A 22108-nucleotide genomic window follows, 5' to 3' on the forward strand; every position below is an offset into this window, starting at 1 on the left:
TCTCACGACTATTACCTCGCCCGTCGTTCCTTTTCTCCCGCCCCTCATCTCCTCGCCACCCATCTCTTCTATCGTCTTTCCGGTCATCCCTTCTACTCTCTTTCCTGCCTTCCTGCGGATCACCTCTACCCCATCCGGCCTGTGACGCACCTGTTCTTTTTTCTTGTCATTCATTTTTTCAACCTCACAATAGCGAGCAATATGGCCAGCTTTCCCACACCTATGACAAATGGGTTTCCCATGCGCCATCCGGGATGCAAAAAGACTGAGTTTTGCGGCGACCTCGCTCCATCTCGTTTACCGGATGACCCGGAAAATTTGAACGCTCGCTTCAGCTCAGCGAATTCAGCTTTTAATTCGAGAACTAATTCTCGAAGTTCATCTTTCGTGTCTTGCCTAGGCGCTTTACCACCTTTCGCAGCGCCCAAGACGCTGATTGCCCAGTCTGGTCAAATCGCTAATTCCGCAGCCTCAGTATGTAGCTTTAGGGCTGCTAGAAATTCGGTGGACGTTTTTGGACTAACAATCAAAATTTTCTCCAACAAGGTGGGTTTTAATTCCCTAAAAAGATAATCCAACTTCGCCTCCTCAGTCATACCAGGATCTACTTTCCGACATAAGTCGATGACGTCGTAAAAGTATTCTTTCCCTGAGTCCTCTATCCTCTGCTTTCTCTGTCGCAGCCTAGCCTCTTGATAGCGACTGTAATGTTGCGCCTGAAATTCCGTGAGGAATTTTGTTCGCAACCCTGGCACCGTCGGGACAGCTGCCACTCCCGGTGCCGCTACTACAGCAGGCGTGTCCTGCCAATCGGCGACTGCTCCTAAGCAGAGAAACCATTTTCGTGCGAGACCATCCAAATGCATCCCAAAATTTTCCAATTTTTCGTTGGGCCCCCATCGGTTGTACTGAGCGGTACTCTCGTAATGCTCCAACCAATCGGCCACATCCTCCTCCTTTTTCCCGTAGAAAATTGGAGGAGATCGATACTTTAACTGAGGCGCCGGTGCCCGCTGGGCCATTGCTAACGGTGGCAAGGGGGAAGGGACACTGCTCCTAGAAGATTCACTGCTTGGCTCCTCGTCGTCACTAGAAGTCTCTAAGGGAGAATCTTCCGATGAATCGTTTGGACCTCTCCAACCCTGGAAGTTTTAACCTAAATCTTCGCTGGTCTCTTCTTCTGAGGGTCTCGAATCCGCCAAAATCTCGCGCAAATCGCCAGAGTCCCACTGCAGGGATTCGGCGACTGTTCTATCTATTCCACTCTCTACTAATTCACCTCTACTGGCCAACTTGCTGTCTAGAGAAAGTGGGTATGTCGACTCTCGTTCACTCCCAGCTACTTCCTCACAGGTGCTCCCCGACTCCACTACCGATTGCTCTCCGATCCCACTATCCCGTGGTTTCTGCTGAGCTCGCCACCGTTGTTAGTTACACACCACCTGGGTATTGGCACCTGCGCTTACAACTGGGTTAAAGGATTCGGCTCCCCGACTCGAAATTGAAGGACCGGCCCCGGATGAGGTCTGAGTCCTCATATGTCCCTATGTTTTCAATATGAATACACTGTCATATCATGAGTTTTTACTTCTATACATAAACAGGATCAAATAAACATTATTCAATGTGAATACACTGTTATATTATGAGTTAATTCTTCTACATGTAAACAGAATCAAATATACTTGTATTCAATTTGAATACAATGTTATACCAAGAGTTTATACTTCTATATGTAAAACAGGATCAAATAAACTTGTTTTTAATGTGAATACACTGTCATACCATGAGATTTTACTTTTATATGTAAACAGAATCTAATATACTTGTATTCAATGTGAATACACTGTGATATTATGATTTTATACTTCTACATGTAAACCGAATCAAATATACTTGTTTTTAATGTGAATACACTGTAATATTACGAGTTTTTACTTCTACATGTAAACAGAATCAAATATACTTGTATTCAATGTGAATACAACGTGATACCATGAGATGATATTTCTATATGTAAACAGGATCAAGTATACTTGTTTTCAATATGAATACACTGTCATACCATGAGTTTTTTCTTCTATACGTAAACAGGATCAAATGATCTTGTATTCAATGTGAATATACTGTTATATTATGAGTTTATACTTCTACATGTAAACAGAATCAAATATACTAGTGTTCAATGTAAATACAATGTGTTACCAAGAGTTTATAGTACTATATGTAAACAGAATCAAATATTCTTGTTTTCAATGTAAATACACTGTTATATTATGAATATTACTTCTACAAGTAAACAGAATAAGACACACTTGTATTAAATGTGAATACACTGTGATACCATGACTTTATACTTCCATATGTAAAGAGAATCAAATATACTTGTATTGAATGTGAATACACTGTGATATCATAAGTTTATACTTCTACATGTAAACAGGATCAAATATACTTGTTTTCAATGTGAACACACTGTCATGCCATGAGTTTTTACTTCTATGTGTAAATATAATCGAATATTCTAGTTTTCAATGTTGATACACTTTTACATTATGATTTTACCTTCTACATGTAAACAGATTCAAATTAACTTGTATTCTATGTGAAAACCCTTTGATATTATGGGTTTTTTCTTCTATAAACAGAATCAAATATAATGGTTTTCAATGTGAATTCATTGTGATAGCATGAGTTTGTACTTATATATGTAAATAGCATCAAATATACTTGTATTCAGTATGAATACACTGGTATATTATGATTTTATACTTCTACATGTAAACAGAATCCAATATATGGTATCACATTGTATTCAAATTGAATACAATGTGATACCATGAGTTTATATTTCTATATGTAAACAGAATCAAATATATTTGTATTCAATGTGAATACACTATGATATTATTTGTTTATACTTCTACATGTAAACAGAAGGAAATATACTTGTATTCAATGTGAATACAATGAGATACCACGAGATTATACTTCTACTTCTTCATATTATGATTTTATACTTCTAAATGTAAACACAATCAAATATACTTCTATTCAATGTGAATACACTGTGAAATTATGAATTTTACTTCTACGTATAAACAGATTCAAATATACTTGTATTCAATGTGAATACAATGTGATATTATGAGTTTATATTTCTACATGCAAACAGAATTAAATATACTTGTATTCAATGTGAATATACTGTGATATTATGAGTTTATACTTCTACATGTCAATAGAATCAAATATACTTGTATTCAATGTGAATACACTATCACATTATAAGCTTATACTTCCATATGTAAACAGCATCAAATATACTTGTATTTAATGTGAATAGACTGTGATATTATGAGTTTTTACTTCTATATGTAAACAGAATCAAATATACTTGTTTTCAATGTGAATACACTGTGATACTATGAGTTTATACTTCTATATGTAAACAGAAACAAATATACTTGTTTTCAATGTGAATACACTGTCATACAATGAGTTTTTATTTCTATATGTAAACAGGATCAAATAAACTTGTATTAGATTTGAATACAATGTGATACCATGAGTTTTTACTTCTATATGTATAAAGGATCAAAAATACTCGTATTTAATGTTAATACACTGTGATATTGTTGGGAATATACTGGAATTCCAACAGTCAGCCACACGAACTGGGCGGCGGACAAGGATGCCTAGCCGCTTCCTCGATTATGATTCGGATGGCCCTCGCCACCCTTTGGAGGGACACCATTATAAGTTATTCCTTACTGTATAACCCCTCCCACTAGGCCTACTGCCGACACTGTTCAGTGCATGAAAAATTAGTGGAATAAAAACCAGAGGAGACCTCACACCTCACGACAGAATCAATTGTATCCCGTGTCTTTACTTCGTTTCATTTTAACTAAAGGTAATTCCTAAGTCACGGGCTTTTGTAATCTTTACATGGTTCTTCGAACCGTTTGTTTTTCCGTACAAATTTGAGACTAAAATTTAGAGTGTGGGGTCGTCTTAATTACCTCCCCTTAGTTTAAACACGTATCTTAGCAAAAAGCTAAGCTTCATTACTAAGAGTAGAAATAAAATTCAAAAAACCTAACAATAAGGTCAAATCTGAAGAGATGGGAGAAAATTTTAAATTAAAAACATGATTAACTCATCCCGTGGTCAGCAGCCATATTGCCCCTTGCGCACACCTGTAAGGAGGCCTAATTCTTTATCCGCCTTCAATACAACCACCCAACTTGTTGCACACTACTTGCTTCCCTCGGTTCGGCTCTTCCCCTGCACCAAATTGTGGGTAGAATTTAAAAGTAATTTTCTTCCATTTTGTCACATCCCGCACTAAAGCGGAGAGTTACCCAGCCAAGCAAGAGCAGGCAGACACCATCGGGATCGAAGCTGACCCCAACGATCTCATTGATTTAAATAGGGTCCTCCAATAACTATAAGTCAATAAACTCAATTCGTAAAACACTCTGAAAATTAATTACAACGTTTGAATACAGTTATACTGCAACCCCCCCCCCAAAAAAAAAACTTTCTAACATATGTCGCTGGAGTTGGGCCTTGTGCCAAAATCCATTCTCTATACAGTAACCGTCATTCATTTTGAACGCTTGTGCGTTTTACCATAAGCGCCCGTGGTAAATGCGCACGACTCCATCCCGTTTATTCTGATCAAACGTATAAGCTATGTCTTATACATTATATCGCTTAATAGCTAAGAAAATTTTCTATTTAGCGGTGAGATTGAAAAATTTTTCTGATTGCTGGTTTTTCCGTCAAAGTAAAACCCAGCCATCTTTGAACATGGTGTTTCTTACATGTTAGCTTATGGAAAAAGGGTGTTTTTATTTCTTTAATTGTACACAAACGGCTTGAACCATTTGCATGCCGTTTGTTGTCATTGATGCGGATTTTATTCTTCTGTAGATACTAGGAATCTCCTGGTACTAACTTATGATATGAATTCCCTGAAATAATTTTTTGTCGACACATGTGTAATTTTAAGCGAATCAGCGTGGTGTCCCCCCTCTGGCATACTCCCAGTACCACCATTTACTTTGTACTTACAAGCGCGCGCTTAACAAAGCTTCAGCGGGTGGTATTGGGAGTATGCCAGAGCATAGCCTTACAACCTAAAGACTCAGAAGCGGTAAGATTTCTTTGGAAAATGGAGCCACAAAAACTTGACTCCCCTTTAGTTGCCTACAAATAGAAACGAGTACCATTTGGACTTAGCTCTAGACCATTTTTTCTTAAAGCCACTCTCAATAAACATCTGGATGCGATAGAGCCACTGTATCCCAAAACAATCAGACAACTAAAAAATCAAATTTACGTCGACGACTACCTAGATGGCCCCAACAACACAACCACCGCCAAAACCAGGATTCAGGAAACAAAAACTATCTTCCAAGAAGAAAAGCTAAACATGAGAAGTTGGGTAACCAACGACAAATCCGTGCGTCAGTTTCTTAAAGAAAAGGGACTCATCGACCCCGTCGTGAAAATATTCACACAAAAATTGGAAGAAAGTCAACCAAAGTCCTCGGGATTCGATGAGATACCGAATCCGACACATTCCTATTCGACCCCACGGCAATCATTCAAGCCGCCACAGAATTCCAGAATTTAGTGACAAAAAGGAACATACTATGAACATCAGCAACCACTTGGCACCCACGACACTATTGCTAAAAATCCTCTATCAACAACTTTTGGAGGTGAAGATAGACCGGGACGCCGAAGCACCTCAAGAAATCCAGAAGGCATGGACCTCAGTAATGGCCGAGTGGAACGAGTTTGCTAAATTAAGAATCCCACGTTGGATTGGCCACTTGAAAGGGTCATCGAATAAGAACAATTAATTTTTTTTCACGATCACGCTTTATTAGTCAGAAGAAGATAAAAAATTAAAAATACAGTAGGTGCCAAAAGTATCCGAACACTTCGCGTTTTCGGACCATTTTAGTTTGGGTTCAAATGACGGAGCGCGCTTAGCGCGATTGAGAAAAAAGGGTTAAAAAATCCACCTAAGTCAATGAAAATAATTTTGTGACCTAATAATAGATAAAGGTATCTAAAAAAATTTTTTTTAAATTTTTATGACTTGTAGCTGCTGGCCGGCATATCAGTGCACAAGTATTCGAACGCGAGTTTTTCCGCCGTGCTTCCTTATGGCACTACGTGTCTTCTTAATTATTTTTTTTTATACACCGAATATAAGACTATCAAAGGCTAACTAAGCTTTTTATGTGTACAAATACGTAATCTACTCCTTCCGGCCACTTGTTTTTACTTCTATATGTGAAAAGAATCAAAAATACTTGTATTCAATGTGAATACACTGTGATATTATGAGTTTGCACTTCCACATGTAAACAAAATAAAATATACTTGTATTCAATGTGAATAAACTGTGATACTATGAGTTTTTAATTCTATATGTGAACAGGATCAAATATACTTGTATTCAATGTGAATACACTGTGATACCATGAGTTTTTACTTCTATATGTGAACAGAATAAAAAACAATTGTTTTCGATGTGAATACACTGTGATATTAAGAGTTTACACTTGTATATGTAAACAGGATCAGATATACTTGTATTCCATGTGAATACACTGTGATATTATGAGTTTACACTTCTACGTGTAAACAGCATCAAATATACTTGTATTCAATGAGGATACACTTTGATATTATGAGTTTATACTTCTTCATGTGAACAGGATCAAATATAATTGTATTCAATGTGAATACACTGTGATAACACGAGTTTTTATTTCTATATGTAAACAGGATCAAATATATTTTTATTCAATGTGAATACACTGTGACATTATGAGTTTATACATCTACATGTAAACGGAATCAAATATACTTGTATTCAATGTGAATACACTGTGATATTTTGAATTTACACTTCAATATGTAAACAGGATAAAATATTATTGTATTCAATGGGAATACACTGTGATATTATGAGTTTACACTTCTATATGTAAACAGAATCAAAAATACTTGTATTCAATGTGAATACACTGTGATATTATTGTTTTATACTTCTACTTGTTAACAGAATCAAATATACTTGTATTCAATGTGAATAAACTTTGATATTGAGTTTATTCTTCTATATGTAAACAGAATAAAATATAGTTGTTTTTAATATGAAAACACTGTAATACCATGAGTTTTAACTTCTATATGTAAACAGAATAAAATATACTTGTATTCAGTAAGAATCTATTGTCATATTATGAGTTTATACTTCTACATGTAAACAGAATCAAATATACTTGTTTTCAATGTGAATACAATATGATACCATGAGTTTTCACTTCTATATGTAAAAAAGATCAAACATATTTGTATTCAATGTTTTTACACTGTGATGCCATGAGTTTATACTTCCATATGTAGAAAGCATCAAATAACCTTGTATTCAATGTGAATACACTCTGATATAATGAGTTAATACTTCTATATGTAAACAGAAGAAAATATACCTGTTTTCAATGTAAATACGCTGTTATATCATAACATTATACTTCTACATGTAAACATATCAAATTTAATTGCATTCAATGTGAATACACTGTGATATTGTCACACGAGTTGTATTGGAGCAAGAACAAACGAATACAACAAGTGATGACTTAAATTCTAAACAATGGTTTAACTAAAACAAAAGGGATAACCATTACCAAAAGTTGGATAAGCGTCTAAAGACCTCTTGGGAAACCAGGGAACTCCTCCTACGGAGCCCAGCTCCGGGAGCTCACCCGATGGAGACTCATCTAACGCAGATTCGGAGCAGCGTTTTATACCGTCGCGCGAATTACTCCCCTTCCGGACTGCGTATCTGCGTATCTTTCTTAGAGCGGACTTCTCCCGATAATTTCTTCACAACGATCGCAGCGTTGTCTAAGGAGCGGATGACTCATCTCTGCGAAGAGATAACCAATCTCCCTTTTCACCCGCGACAGGTCCCCCTTCTTCAAGACAGGCGACCCGACTGTACTAATCTTCTGCGATCCACGAAGGTTGATGAGACTAAAAATAAGCTTGCGTCCTCTTGGCAAATAAGGGACTTTTACTCCTTCGTTTTTCTTCTTTCCGGTTGCGCTTACTTGTTTAAATGTTTCTTGTATTTCGCGGATAGTCTTAAGGATTATCTTTTTTTTTTTTTTTTTTTACCGTCTGCCTTCGGCCACGGAAGAGGCGCTGCAATCGCATATCTTCCGGTCGTTTAAGATTTACCATTTACTCGTTCGGGAGCCTTGCACAATTGAACCAGTTTCTTGCAGTATCGTCCAAGTACATATTGAAATTATTACGTTTTTCGGCGTCACCCTATCCATTATGGGAGTAAATTGTCTCGTAATGCTCCATCCATTGGCGCGCATCTTCATCCGGACTAACTTGAAAGATAGGCGGGCTAATTAATTTTCTGACAGCTGCCATAGCTTGTCTTTGTGGCTGCATAATATGCCCTGATGGCACTATAAATTATTGTCCACTGACTGGAACAACTGGACTTGCAGTTCTCAAAACGACCTCGGTTTCTGAATCCGAGTATGAATCTCTTCCAGTCTCGACTGATTCACCCTGACTGTCAGCTTCTTCGGTCAAATGGTCCTTTGGAATAGGACCTTCAAAATTTAGGGCTTCACCAACAAAGGAAGTTCCACTCTCCAACGATGAGGCTGGGGTAGGTGAAGTTTCTACCGGAACGCTTGACAGTTCTCGAAGCGGATGTAATCGTCGGCTGGGGTCTCTTGGGCAACTAGGTAGCCGTGGGTTTGTCCTCTTCGGCATCGGCTAACAATGACTGCAGCACGACTTCGTTTACTCTCAGGCAACGAGCTGCGTCTTCAATAATTGGCAAACCGCAGCAAAAAATTCGTTACTTACTGGTAACGAGCTGCGTCTAAAAAAACTCTGCAGCACTAATTCGTCACTTACGGGTAATGAGCTGCGTCTCCACCAATTGTCACTTAAAGCACGATTTCGTTACTCACGGGTAACGGACTGTATCTCCACCAATTGTCGCACGAGTTGTATTGGAACAAGAACAAACGAATACAACAAGTGATGACTTAAATTCTAAACAATGGTTTAACTAAAACAAAAGGGATAACCATTACCAAAAGTTGGAGAAGCGTCTGAAGACCTCTTGGGAAACCAGGGAACTCCTCCTACGGAGCCCAGCTCCGGGAGCTCACCCGATGGAGACTCATCTAACGCAGATTCGGGGCAGTGTTTTATACCGTCGCGCGAATTACTCCCCTTCCGGACTGCGTATCTGCGTATCTTTCTTAGAGCGGACTTCTCCCGATAATTTCTTCACCACGATCGCAGCGTTGTCCAAGGAGCGGATGACTCATCTCTGCGAAGAGATAACCAATCTCCCTTTTCACCCGCGACAATATTATGGGTTTATACTTCTATATGTAAACAGAATCAAATATACTTGTATTCAATGTGAATACAATATGATACTATGAGTTTTTACTTCTATATGTAAACAGAATAAAATATTCTTAAATTCAATGTGAATACACTGTGATACCATGAGTTTATACTTCTATTTGTAACCAACATCAAATATAAATGTATTCAATGGGAATATATTTTTATACCATGACTTTTTACTTCTACATGTGACCAAATTCAAATATACTTGTATGTAATGTGAATACACTGTGTTACCATGATTTTTTATTTCTGTATGAAAAAGAATCAAATATACTTGTATTTAACGTGAATACACTGTGGTATTACGAGTTTTTACTTCTATACGTAAACAGGATAAAATATATACTTGTATTCAATGTGAATACACTGTAATATTATGAGTTTATACTTCTACATGTAAACAGAAGCAAAAATACTTGTATTTAGTGTGAATACACTGTGATGCCATCTATATGTACACAGGATCAAATATAAATGTATTCAATGTGAATACTTTGTGATACCATGAGTTTTTACTTCTACATGTAAACAGGATTAAATATACTGGTAATTAATGTGAATACACTAGGGTATTATGAGTTTATACTTCTACATGTAAACAGAATCAAGTATACTTGTATTCGATTTGAATACACTGTGATACCATTAGTTTTTATCTTTATATGTAAAGAGGAATAAATATACTAGTATTTGATGTGAATATACTGTGATATTATGAGTTTATACTTCTACATGTAAACAGAACCAAATGTACTTGTATTCCATGTGAATACATTGTGAAACCATTTTTTTACTTCTACATGTGAACAGGATCAAATATACTTGTATTCAATGTGAATACACTGTGATATTATGAGTTTATACTTTTACAGGTATAAAGAATAAAATATACTTGTAATCGATGTGAATACACTGTGATATTATGAGTTTATATAATGAATTTATATTTATACTAGTATACGGCGGCCCGTCCCAGGACGGTAATAGGTTAAGTCTAGTATTCGGTGTCTCTTTTGTGCGAGTGGACCTGTAGCTTAAGTGTCTGCCCGATGCCCATCCCCTGCCCATCGTTTCCAACCTTCCTGTTGTTTCCGCCCTGCCCGTGGGTTTACACCTACCCGCCGTTTTCCCCCATCCGTCCTTTTAACCGCCTGTCCGCGCAAATTCGAAAAAAAGGTTAAACCTTGTCGGCGGCAATTCGAACCCTTTTGAGGTAGTCGACCTTTTTCCAGGTAGAAAAAAGTCACGTGAACTCCCTCGAACTAATGGCAGCGCGCGCACAACGATTATTCCCCGGACAAACAATCAGACAGAGACACAAAGAAATCCCTCCCGCAAAAACCCTTGCGCTTTTATAGAAGTAGTAGAATAACAATCGATGGTTAGATTAAAGAGCTTAACTTTGGTGTTTGGGTAGAAGGTTAACTCAATTCAACACGCAATCTACGTTTCATGGCTGGTGCACAGACGCATGTTTGTTTACCTATTTCAAAGTGACTCATGACGTCAAAGCGACCAATAAAGTAAACATTCGCCGACACCATAGCCTCTTCAAAATTGGACTGAACATTGGAATTCGTGGTTGGTTACAAATTTAAAAAAAATCTTATGATCAATTGAATCCACTGTTGAAGAGAGAGTGTTAGTTAAAATTTTAATAAACCCAGTCGTTGCCTCTGGTGTTGCCTGCAGCTGGCTTAGGACTGCGTTTCCAAAATTTTAGGCACCGTTCTCATCGACAAAAGGAAACGGTCTCTTAAGGGTGCTGGAACGCAGTCAAAGAAGCTGTTGAGAACAAAATGCAATGCTGGTTGTTTTAGGGATGCAAAACGGAACGGTCTCTGAGGGGTATTGGAACGCAGTCAATGGAGCTGTTAAGAATACAATGTCATGGTGGTTGTTTGAGGGAAGCAAAAGGGAACGGTCTTTTAAGGGTGTTGGAACGCAGTCAATAGAGCTGTTTAAAAAACAAAGAATAAGTGGTTGTTTGAGGGATGCAAAAGGGAACGGTCTCTCAAGTGTGTTGGAACGCAGTCAATGGAGCTGTCAAGAACCCAATGTCATGGTGGTTGTTTGAGGGAAGCAAAAGGGAACAATCTCTGAAGGGTGTTGGAACGCAGTCAGAAGGGCTGTCAAGAACCCTATTTAAAAATATTTATCTTGGCCGGTAACAATATTTACGTTAATACCTGCGATTAAATACTTTTGAGTTTAACTTAGGCATGTTCTATCACTGATTTATTGAACTGACTTTGCCACATTAATGGCGTCTGCTTCTACAGGGGGGAAAATTCGAACAACGGCTATTGCCGATATCGGACACCAAGAAGGCTCTGCTTGGCAGTGCCCCTGGCGGCCTACACGAAGTTTAGAATTACAGCATAGTTTACAGGTCAAACATAATAGGCCATCTAACGGGCCTTCCAAATTTAGAGACCCTATCTTCTGCAAGGACTTTGACAATCCGCAATACCAATGAATTGGTGTATGTTTGAGGGATTTAAAAGGGAACGGTCTCCCAAGGGTGTTGGAACGCAGTCAATGGAGCTGGAAACAACACAATCAATTGGTGGTTGTTTGAAGGATCCAAAAGGTAACAGACTCTTAAGGGTGTAGGAACGCAGTCAAAGGAGCTTTTGAGAACAAAACGCAATGGTGGTTGTTTGAGGGATGCAAAAGGGAACGTTCTATGAAGGGTGTTGGAACGCAGTCAATGGAGCTGGGAACAACACAATCAATTGGTGGTTGTTTGAGGGAAGCAAAAGGGAACGGTCTCTGAAGGGTGTTGGAACGCAGAAAAAGGAGCTGTTGAGAACAAAATGCAATTGTCGTTGATTGAGGGGTGCAAAAGGGAACGGTCTCTTAAAGGTGTTGGAACGCAGTCAATGGAGCTGTTGAGAACAAAATGCAATAGTGATTGTTTGAGAGATGCAAAAGAGGATGGTCTCTTAAGTGTGTTGGAACACAGTCAATGGAGCTGTAAAGAACACAATGAATTGGTGATTGTTTAAACAATGTAAAATGGAACGGTCTCTGAAGTGTGTTGAAATGCAGTCAATGGAACTGTCAAAGAAAACAGTTAATTGGTGGCTTGCGTTGAAGGAAGCAAAAAGGCGAACAGTCTATTACACATTTTTATTGTATATGTAATTGATTAAAATGTGAATAGTGAATTGTATACATTGTTACCGTTCAACTGAGGGCGATGAAGAATGCACGCTTAGAATTTGAATGAATGAATTGTGGAATGTGGTGTTGAGAATAGCTACAGTTAAGGAAAGCGGAAAACGGAAAAGGTTTAAGCTTAGCTGGTGGCAGGTCGAACCCTTTTCAGGTAGTCGAACCTTTTCGCAGGTGGAAAAAAATCACGTGACAGTGATTCGACCGGTAGAAGGTCAAGCATAGTGGCAGGTAGTGAAAAAATCACGCGAGCTGCCTGGAACCAGGTTTTGCCGGTTGCTGCTCCTGTTGGGGTTCGTTAGCCCCGTCCTCTATTTCTCCTCGCTCTTCCGTTACGCTTTCCCCCAACGGTCGACTGCGCGTCCTCGCCCGCCCCCGGGTAGCACTCCCGATCTCGGGTATCCCCCAACTACCCAGTGCCACGAACCGTCCCCGAGCGTTTCGGATTCTCTCCACGCTCCTTGCGTCCTCCTCTCCTATCATCTACTTCCCGCAATCCTCACACCGATTGTTTCTTGCCGAACTCTTCGGCTCACGGTTCACTTCTCCGCTTCTTGCCGAAAACTTCGGCTCATGGTTCACTGCCCGATTCTTGCCGAACTCTTCGGCTCACGGTTCACTGCCCCGATTCTTGCCGACCACTTCGGCTCACGGTTTCCACTATCCACGTTCCCTCAATGTCTGCACCGCCTTAACCCTTTTCCCCGTTTTCCCCCCTTCGTCTCTCCTTCGTTATGCTTCCCCCGATTGTCCAACGGTCGGAGCCGTGCCCCCGTACCCCAACAATTTAAGGTGCTAACACCAGTTGGGTCGTCGACTCTCAGGGGTCCCTGACAGCCACCGCCTCCGCAGCACAGAATCGAACAGAAACATAACCACAAAAGAGACTTACCAGAGGTTCTGCATCTCCACCATGTAGCAATGCGTTGTATTCACGGTTAACCAGAATAAGACTGAGAGCCGATACACGACTATATACGGGGGAAACTATGACGTCACACGTCCGGTAGTATTGAATACTAACCGGATCACATAACGTGGTCATTGACCACGTGACAATATGTATACCGAATCAAATATACTTGTATTCAATGTGAATACACTGTGATATTATTATTTTATACTTCCACATGTAAACAGAATCAAATAGACTTGTATTCAATGTGAATACACTGTGATACCATGAGTTTATACTTCTACACGCAAACAGAATCAAATATACTTGTGTTCAACGTGAATACACCGTGACACAATGAGTTTTTACTACTATATGTAAACAGAATCAAACATATTGTTATTTACTGTGAATACACTGTGATGCCATCTTTATGTAACCAGGATCAAATATAAATGTATTCAATGTGAACACGTTAGGATACCATGAGTTTTTACTTCTACATTGAAACAGGATCAAATATACTTGTATTAAATATGAATATACTGTGGTATTTTGAGTTTATGCTTCTTCATGTAAACAGAATAAAATATACTTGTATTCGATTTAAAATACTGTCATACCATAAGTTTTTACTTCTACAGTACCTACCAAAAGTCTTTGGAAGCCTGAGAGAACCTTATGAAAAAACGCTGTTTTTGCGGTTCTCTCAGTGCTACAATTTTCACCCAAACGGTACAATTTTTTGTGTGTACGTTCTCATAAATAGTGAAAATGTCCAGAATTTTTTCCAGAATTTTTTTTTTATGGGAAGGGTGGGTAAAATTCGATGAAAAAGTCTTTAGAAACCCAGAGAGGACCTTATGCAAATGAGGTCACTTTGGCTTTTTTTTTTGCAAACAGCTAGGGCTACGAAGACGCAAAAGGGCTTTAAAAAAAGAGCTACGTTAGCTCTACCTGTAGTTTAATTTTTAGATTTTTTTCTTTTTTTTCAACGATTTTAGAGTAGGTTGAAAAACGAAATTATGGAAATTCCTTTTTTGCCCCATCAACCAGAGTTGCCGAATTCTTAGAAATCCTTTGTTTTTTTTTCCTACAGTTTAACCAGAGTAAAGGAATACTATATATATAATAGAATACTATATATATATATACCAGAGTAATAGAATACTATATATATTATACAAATTATTCTATTTCTCTAAACTGTAGAAAAAAAACCAAAGGGTTTCTTAGAATTTGGCAACTCCGGCTGATGCCGCAAAAAGGGATTTCCATAATTTCGTTTTTAACCACCTGTAAAATCGTTGGATAAAAAGAAAAATATCTGAAAATTAGACTACAGGAAAAGCTAACGTAGCTCTTTTTTAAAGCCCTTTTGCGTCTTCGTAGCCCTAGCTGTTTGCAAAAAAAAAAGCCAAGTAACGTCATTTGCATAAGGTCCTCTCGGCTTTCTAAAGACTTTTTCATCGAATTTTTACCCACCTTCTCATAAAAAAAAATTTTCGAAAAAATTAGGGACGTTCTCACTATTTATGAGAACATACACACAAAAAATTGTACCATTTAGGTGAAAATTGTAGCACTGAGAGAACCGCAAAAACGTCATTTTTGCATAAGGTTCTCTCAGGCTTCCAAAGTCTTTTGGTAGGTACTGTATATGTAAACAGGATCAAATATACTTGATTTCAATGTGAAAACACAGTGATATTATGAGTTTATACTTCTATATGTATACAGAATCAAATATACTTGTATTCAATGTGAATACACTGTTATATTATGAGTTTATACTTCTACATGTAAACAGAATCAAATATACTTGTATTCAATGTGAATACACTGTTATATTATGATTTTATACTTCTACAAGTAAACAGAATCAAATATACTTGTATTCAATGTGAATACACTTTTATATTATTAGTTTATACTTCTACGTGTAAAAAAATTTAAATATATCTGTTTTTAATGTGAATACACTGTGATACCACGAGTTATTACTGCTATATGTAAACAATTTCAAATATACTTGTATTCAACGTGAGTACACTTTGATATTATGAGTTTATAATTCTACATGTAAACAGAATCAAACGTACTTGTATTTAGTGTGAATACACTGTGATGAATTCCAAATGTAAACAAGATCAAATATACTTGTATTCAATGTGAATCCATTGTGATAGCATGAGTTTTTACTTCTACATGTAAAAGGATCAAATATACTTGTATTCAATGTGAATATACTTTGATATTATGAGGTTATACTTCTACATGTAAACATATTCAAATATATTGTCGCGGGTGAAAAGGGAGATTGGTTATCTCTTCGCAGAGATGAGTCATCCGCTCCTTGGACACCGCTGCGATCGTGGTGAAGAAATTATGGGGAGAAGTCCGCTCTAAGAAAGATACGCAGATATGCAGTCCGGAAGGGGAGTAATTCGCGCGACGGTATAAAACGTTGCCCCAAATCTGCGTTAGATGAGTCTCCATCGGGTGAGCTCCCGGAGCTGGGCTCCGTAGGAGAAGTTCCCTGGTCTCCCTAGAGTTCTTCAGACGCTTCTCCAACTTTTGGTAATGGTTATCCCTTTTGTTTGAGTTAAACCATTGTTTAGAATTTAAGTCATCACTTGTTGTATTCGTTTATTCTTGTTCCAATACAACTCGTGTGACAATATCTCTTTTCAATGTGAATACACTGTGATACCATGAGTTTATACTTCTGCATGTAAAGAGAATCAAATCTACTCGTTTTCAATGTGAATACAAAGTGATATTATGAGTTTATAATTCTACATGTAAAAAGAAATAAATATATTTGTATTCCATGGGAATCCACTGTGATATTGTGAGTTTTTACTTCTACATGTAAACAGAATAAATTATACTTTTTTTCAATGTTAATACACTGTCATACAATGAGTTTTTAGTTCTATATGTAAACAGAATCAAATATAATTGTATTCAATGTGAATAGACTGTGATGCCATCTATATGTAACCACGATCAAATATAAATGTATTCGGTGTGAATACATTGTGATACTCTGAGTTCTTACTTCTACATTTAAACAGAATCAAATATATTTGTATTAAATGTCAATACAATGTGGTATTATGAGTTTATACTTACTATACGTAAACAGAATCAAATATCCTTTTATTCAATGTGAATACACTGTGATATTATGAGTTTATGCTTCTGCATGTAATCAGAATCAAATATACTTGTTTTCAATGTGAATACACTGTTATACGATGAGTTTACATTTCTACAAGTAAATAGGATCAAATATACTTTTATTCTATGTAAATACAATGTGATGTTATGAATTTATACTTCTATACGTAAACAAAATCAAATATACTTGTATTCAATGTGAATACACTCTGATACCATAATTTTACTTGCATTTGAAAACAGGATCAAATATACTTGAATTCAAGGTGAATACACTGTCATAACATGAGTTTTACTTCTATATGAAAACGATCAAGTATACTTGTATTCAATGTGAATACACTGTGCCATTTTTTTTTATATACATAGGGCGTAGACTCGGAGGCCCAGTATTGCCCTGTGTATAGCTTCCGAGAACATGGCTATACATATTTACATAGGGAAGAAGGGCGTTAAAGATTGGAGATTTTTACAAATGTGTGGAAACTGGGCCTATCGACGGCTCTAGTCTGGGCCTGCCAGTGGCGACAACAGGAGGGATTTTATTAGTACCTGTCAGGCTTGGTTGAACCTTCAAAACCACCAGGCGATGGTCGCCGGCATAGCTACAGTCTCACCCGGGTTCCCCCGGCCACAGTTCCAAGAGTCCCGATCTAGAGAACTGATGGGCAGGAGAATTAAAAATAGAAAAGAGGCGAAAGAGAGATAAAACAGTGACGGATCGCAATTAGCTACCATTAAGTAGTTGCCAAAAGGTCTCTAGAGAATTGTTTACAAAAAAGAAGGTTCAGGTCTACAGAATACAGTGTAGGGGCATCCGATTGGCACAGCACTAGTCTGTCCACGGGAGCAGCAAGCGCTGACAACGCGACCCTGGACCCGATCGCTGGGAAAGTGGCCAGCAGGAAAACGCATTTATGGATCCTTCACCAAAGCGAACAGGCAAAACGTCTTAAAAGAATGAAACACGTCAATTACGTATTTGAAGACAGTCGAAGAGAAAAATAAAATGTTCCTCTATTTCTCTCTTTCCAGTCTCTTCAAATTTTGCTATATTTTTTTATTCGCCTATAATTTTTCTATCCTGTCTTCTTTTTCCTATCTGTAGTTCCCCTCCCTCTCCAAAAGCGTTGTAGCCTCAGTAGTGTTTTAAAGTAAAAAAAGGCAGAAATAACAATAAGAATAGTCTCCAGATAGATTAAGTAATTTAACAAAAAGCAAGAAAAAAAAAGATATAGGATAGAAAGAATAGGAATAGAAAGAGAAAAAAATATATATATAATATAGACAACAAAGATATAATTCAAACAATGAGTATAAGTAAAATCCTAAGTTCGAATAGTCTCAAAAATAGGCTAGGTTCTTTAAAAACATAAAATTTTTGTAGTTTTCTATAATAAATAAAATATATGATAATATGATAATTTTTTTTTATTTGATTAAAATTTGAATTACATATATTTTTACATTGCGGAAAATTGCTTTAAAAATTTTGAAAAAATACCAAAGCCGTTCGCACACGGATTGAATCCAGCGCTGGACTCTTCCCGAGACGAAAGGAACCAATCTCCATCGTCAGTAGTTAATTGGAAAATTACTCGAGGTCGCGTAGCGACTGAAGAGCAATTGAGATTGCTTGGAATAAAGAGAGACCTTAACCTTATGTGTTGAAATCTGTATTCTTAGCCTCTTACGCGCAAAAAAAAAACAAAAGAATGAGACCGCTTGGGCACATACGCCCCCTCGGCACGTCAGACCTTTTTGGCCAAATAATATTTAAATCTCTTGAGGAAAATTGGCCGTCGATCAGTTATTTCCACGAAAGGAGTTATGGCTGCATCCCCTGAAAAAACAAATAATAACCCAAAATTAGTGAGTGGGAGGAGACGGGTGGGTTCCTTAACTAAGGTTAAGGTCTCTATTTATTCCAAGCAATCTCAATTGCTCTGCAGTCGCTATGCGACCTCGAACAATTTTCCAATTGCATGTAAATTGATCGACCTTAACCTTATGTGACTTCAACGCCTATTCCTGAGTTTCGGAAATAATTCTACTTCCGAACTTCTCAGTACTGATCGGACGGCTATAGTGCTTTGAAAAGACACACTCCGATTCCCAGCCTCCCGTACGAAGGATCGATTCGATCAAAAGCCCGATGTTTACGGCTTTTGACGCTGACGCTCCACGAGTAGAGTGAGCTGAATAAATTGTGGGGTCGACGCCTGCGTCCGACAATACACCTTTGATCCAACGACCGATAGAAGACGCGCCGACAGGTGCGTGAGGCGATACTACACTTAGTGCTAGCGTGTGAGAACTTGATCCGTTCCTAAAAGGTTTAGTAACGTGGATGTAGCGTTCCAAACATAACACGTGACAAATATTAGAAACCGGGTTAAGTTTGATTAAAGAAAAAACTTTAAGGGCGCCATCTCGTTGCGACTTTCTTAGCCGGGCAAGTGAGAACTTCACCTCGGGGCCCGAGAAAATGAATGAGTTGAAACTGATTGTCGCGATCTCCGAAATTCTAAATAATGAAGTAAGGGCAAGAAGCATTACTAATTTGCTAGATAGTAGTTTTAATTCAAGAGATTTGTTTGGACCTAGGCTTTCTAGGTAAGACAACACTACGCCAACATCCCAAAAACCGTTATATTTGGGTTGGGGCGGGTTCAAATGAAAAATACCTTTCATGAGCTTGACTATTAACGGATGCTTACCGACGTCAAAACCATCAATCCTATCGAACGTGCTTGATAGCATGGATCGAAAAACGTTGATTGACCTTTAGGCCTTACCTTCTTTATGTAGGTCTGTAAGGAATTCTAAAACGCCGCTTATAGAAGAAAACAAGGGATTCCGATTCCGTTGAGAGCACCAACCGAGCCATCGGTTCCAGGCGCTCTGGTAAGCAGCTGATGTGGCTTCACGGTTTGCTCCCACAAGAAGCTGGACCACTTCGTCCGAAAATCCTTCGTCTTTGAAGCGACTCCGGATAACATCCAGGTGGCTAAGAGGAGCGATCCTCTGGCTAGAAGCAGATGAGGATTCCCCAGTGGGTCTCGTAGCAGCTCTTTGCTCGACCGAATGATTCGAGGAGGTTGGCATGCCAATTCCATTATGGTCGGCCACCATGGTTGCACTTGCCACACCGGTGCCACCAGGACTAGTTCCGCCTTGTCCTTTCTGATCTTGGACAGGCACTTGAATATCAAGTTGAAGGGCGGGAAAGCGTAGCCCTGTAGCTCGTTCCAGCTCAATGTAAAGGCATCGACGACCGTCGCTTTCGGTTGAGGTTTCCAACTGACAAACAGATCCAGTTGTCGATTCCAGCTCGTGGCAAATAGATCGATCTTTTGATCCCAGAGGGCCATGATCTGCTGAAAGGTCGACTCCTGGAGTTTCCAATCGCTGGTGTCGTGTTGCATCCTTGATTAGCGATCTGCAATAACATTGAGAATGCCCGGTAGATGTACTGCGTGGATTGAAAATGTGCGCTCTTCACACCAAGCGACAATTTCTGCCGTTATGGCACTTAGGGCTGGAGATTTCGTTCCCCCCGATTTATTTATGTAGTGGACGGCCGGGAAATTGTCCAACATTAGGCGGATGGTCGAATTACGCAGGCGACTTGTAAAAGCTTTCAAGCCGTTAAGGGCTGCTAAAAGCTCAAGCTTGTTTATATGTCTGTTTCGGTCGGACAGAGTCCAGGGGCCTCTTGTGGAGACCTCGTTAAAGACCGCACCCCATCCGGAAAGTGACGCATCCGAATAAATTATGAGATCTGGTTCTGTTGCTGACATCGGCTTACCGTTACTTCTGATCCCGTTTGTTGCCCACCAAACTAAGTCCTGCTTCGACTTACTGTCTAGGCTAACTGTCGATTGCAGTGAGTTACCAAAGGTTTTGCAACCCTCAATGTACTGAATTTGAATACCCCTGTAGTGCGCTTGGGCAAAAGGGATGGCTTTAACAGCCCAAACGAGATTCCCCAAGATCTTGGCAATCTCTCGAAGGGACACCGATTCACGTCTAAGCATAGCAAGACAAAGGTCCCTTATTTCGACTATTTTTTCCCGCCGAAGAGCTAGAGAAAGGGATCTCGAATCGATTATCAATCCCAGGTATTCCATAACCTGGCTCGGAACTCCTACGGACTTTTCCAAATTAATTAAAAACCCGCATCTTTCTAACACCGATACTGCCAACTGGTACTCTTGACCCGCCCCCTTTTCACTGGCATTCAAAATGAGAATGTCGTCAAGATAAATGATGGATCGCAAACCTTGCTTACTCAAAAAAGTAATGACAGGTTTCAAAAGCTTTGTGAATATCCAAGCTGCCGATGCCAGACCGAAGGGCAGGCAACCAAACTGGTACAAAATATCCGCCCACCTAATTTGAAAGTATTTTCTATCCCCATGATGAATGGGAACGGTAAGATAGGCGTCCTTGAGGTCTATTTTAACGAAAAAATCGTCCTGACGAATCATCTCATGAAGCAAGTCCATGCCCTCCATTCTAAAAGGCTCCAGTTTAACAAATTTATTTAGTTTCTTCAGATTTACAATTGGTCTGAAATCCCCCGAGCGCTTTGGGATAACGAAAAGCCCGCTGACGAAACCCTCCGTAGAGGCTTCCACTGGTTCTATGGTTTTTTTCTCTAGCAAAGCCATGATTTTCCTGTCACAAACTTCCGTCTGATCCTTCCCCATATGCATATTAGACCACCTGATTGTTTGAAAAGGGATGCTGGAAAAATCAATCTTGACTCCCTCTCTAATACTAGACATGACCCAGAGATCTTTAGACAACGAACTCCAAAAAACTTCAAAATATCCCAGTCTAGCCCCTGTTTCTAATTTAATTAAAGGACAGATAGAGATTGGATCGTACCGATTTAAGTTGAAGGCGCCTCCTCTTGTTGCGCCTTTGTTGAAGCTGCTGTTGAAAACGGCACGGCTGCAACTACCACGTTGAAAACCGTAAGACGATCCTCGGTTGAAGCTGCTATAGCCCGCTCCTCGGTTTCTAGAAATGGACGGAGGTCCATTGCTGTGACTGATGATCCTAAGTTGCTGGTCTTCTCTGGCCTCTTTAACCATTCCCTTGATAAAGGTTCTACCGAACAGCGACCCACATTGACGCGGTTTGAATCGGTGGGATTCACTTAGAAGGGAGACGAACTTCGGGTCTGACACCTTCAGCAAATTTTCCCGGCGGCTTGTAGTGATGCCATGGAAAGTGTGACCCCATAAGCGTAACGCCGTATACACCGCGTTAGCCATCAGCGAAGATCTCCACTCTTTGACCTCTGACATCTTCTCCCGCAAAAAAAGAAGTGGGCGA

Source organism: Daphnia magna, linkage group LG5, assembly GCF_020631705.1.
Source record: "Daphnia magna isolate NIES linkage group LG5, ASM2063170v1.1, whole genome shotgun sequence".
NCBI lineage: Eukaryota > Metazoa > Arthropoda > Branchiopoda > Diplostraca > Daphniidae > Daphnia > Daphnia magna.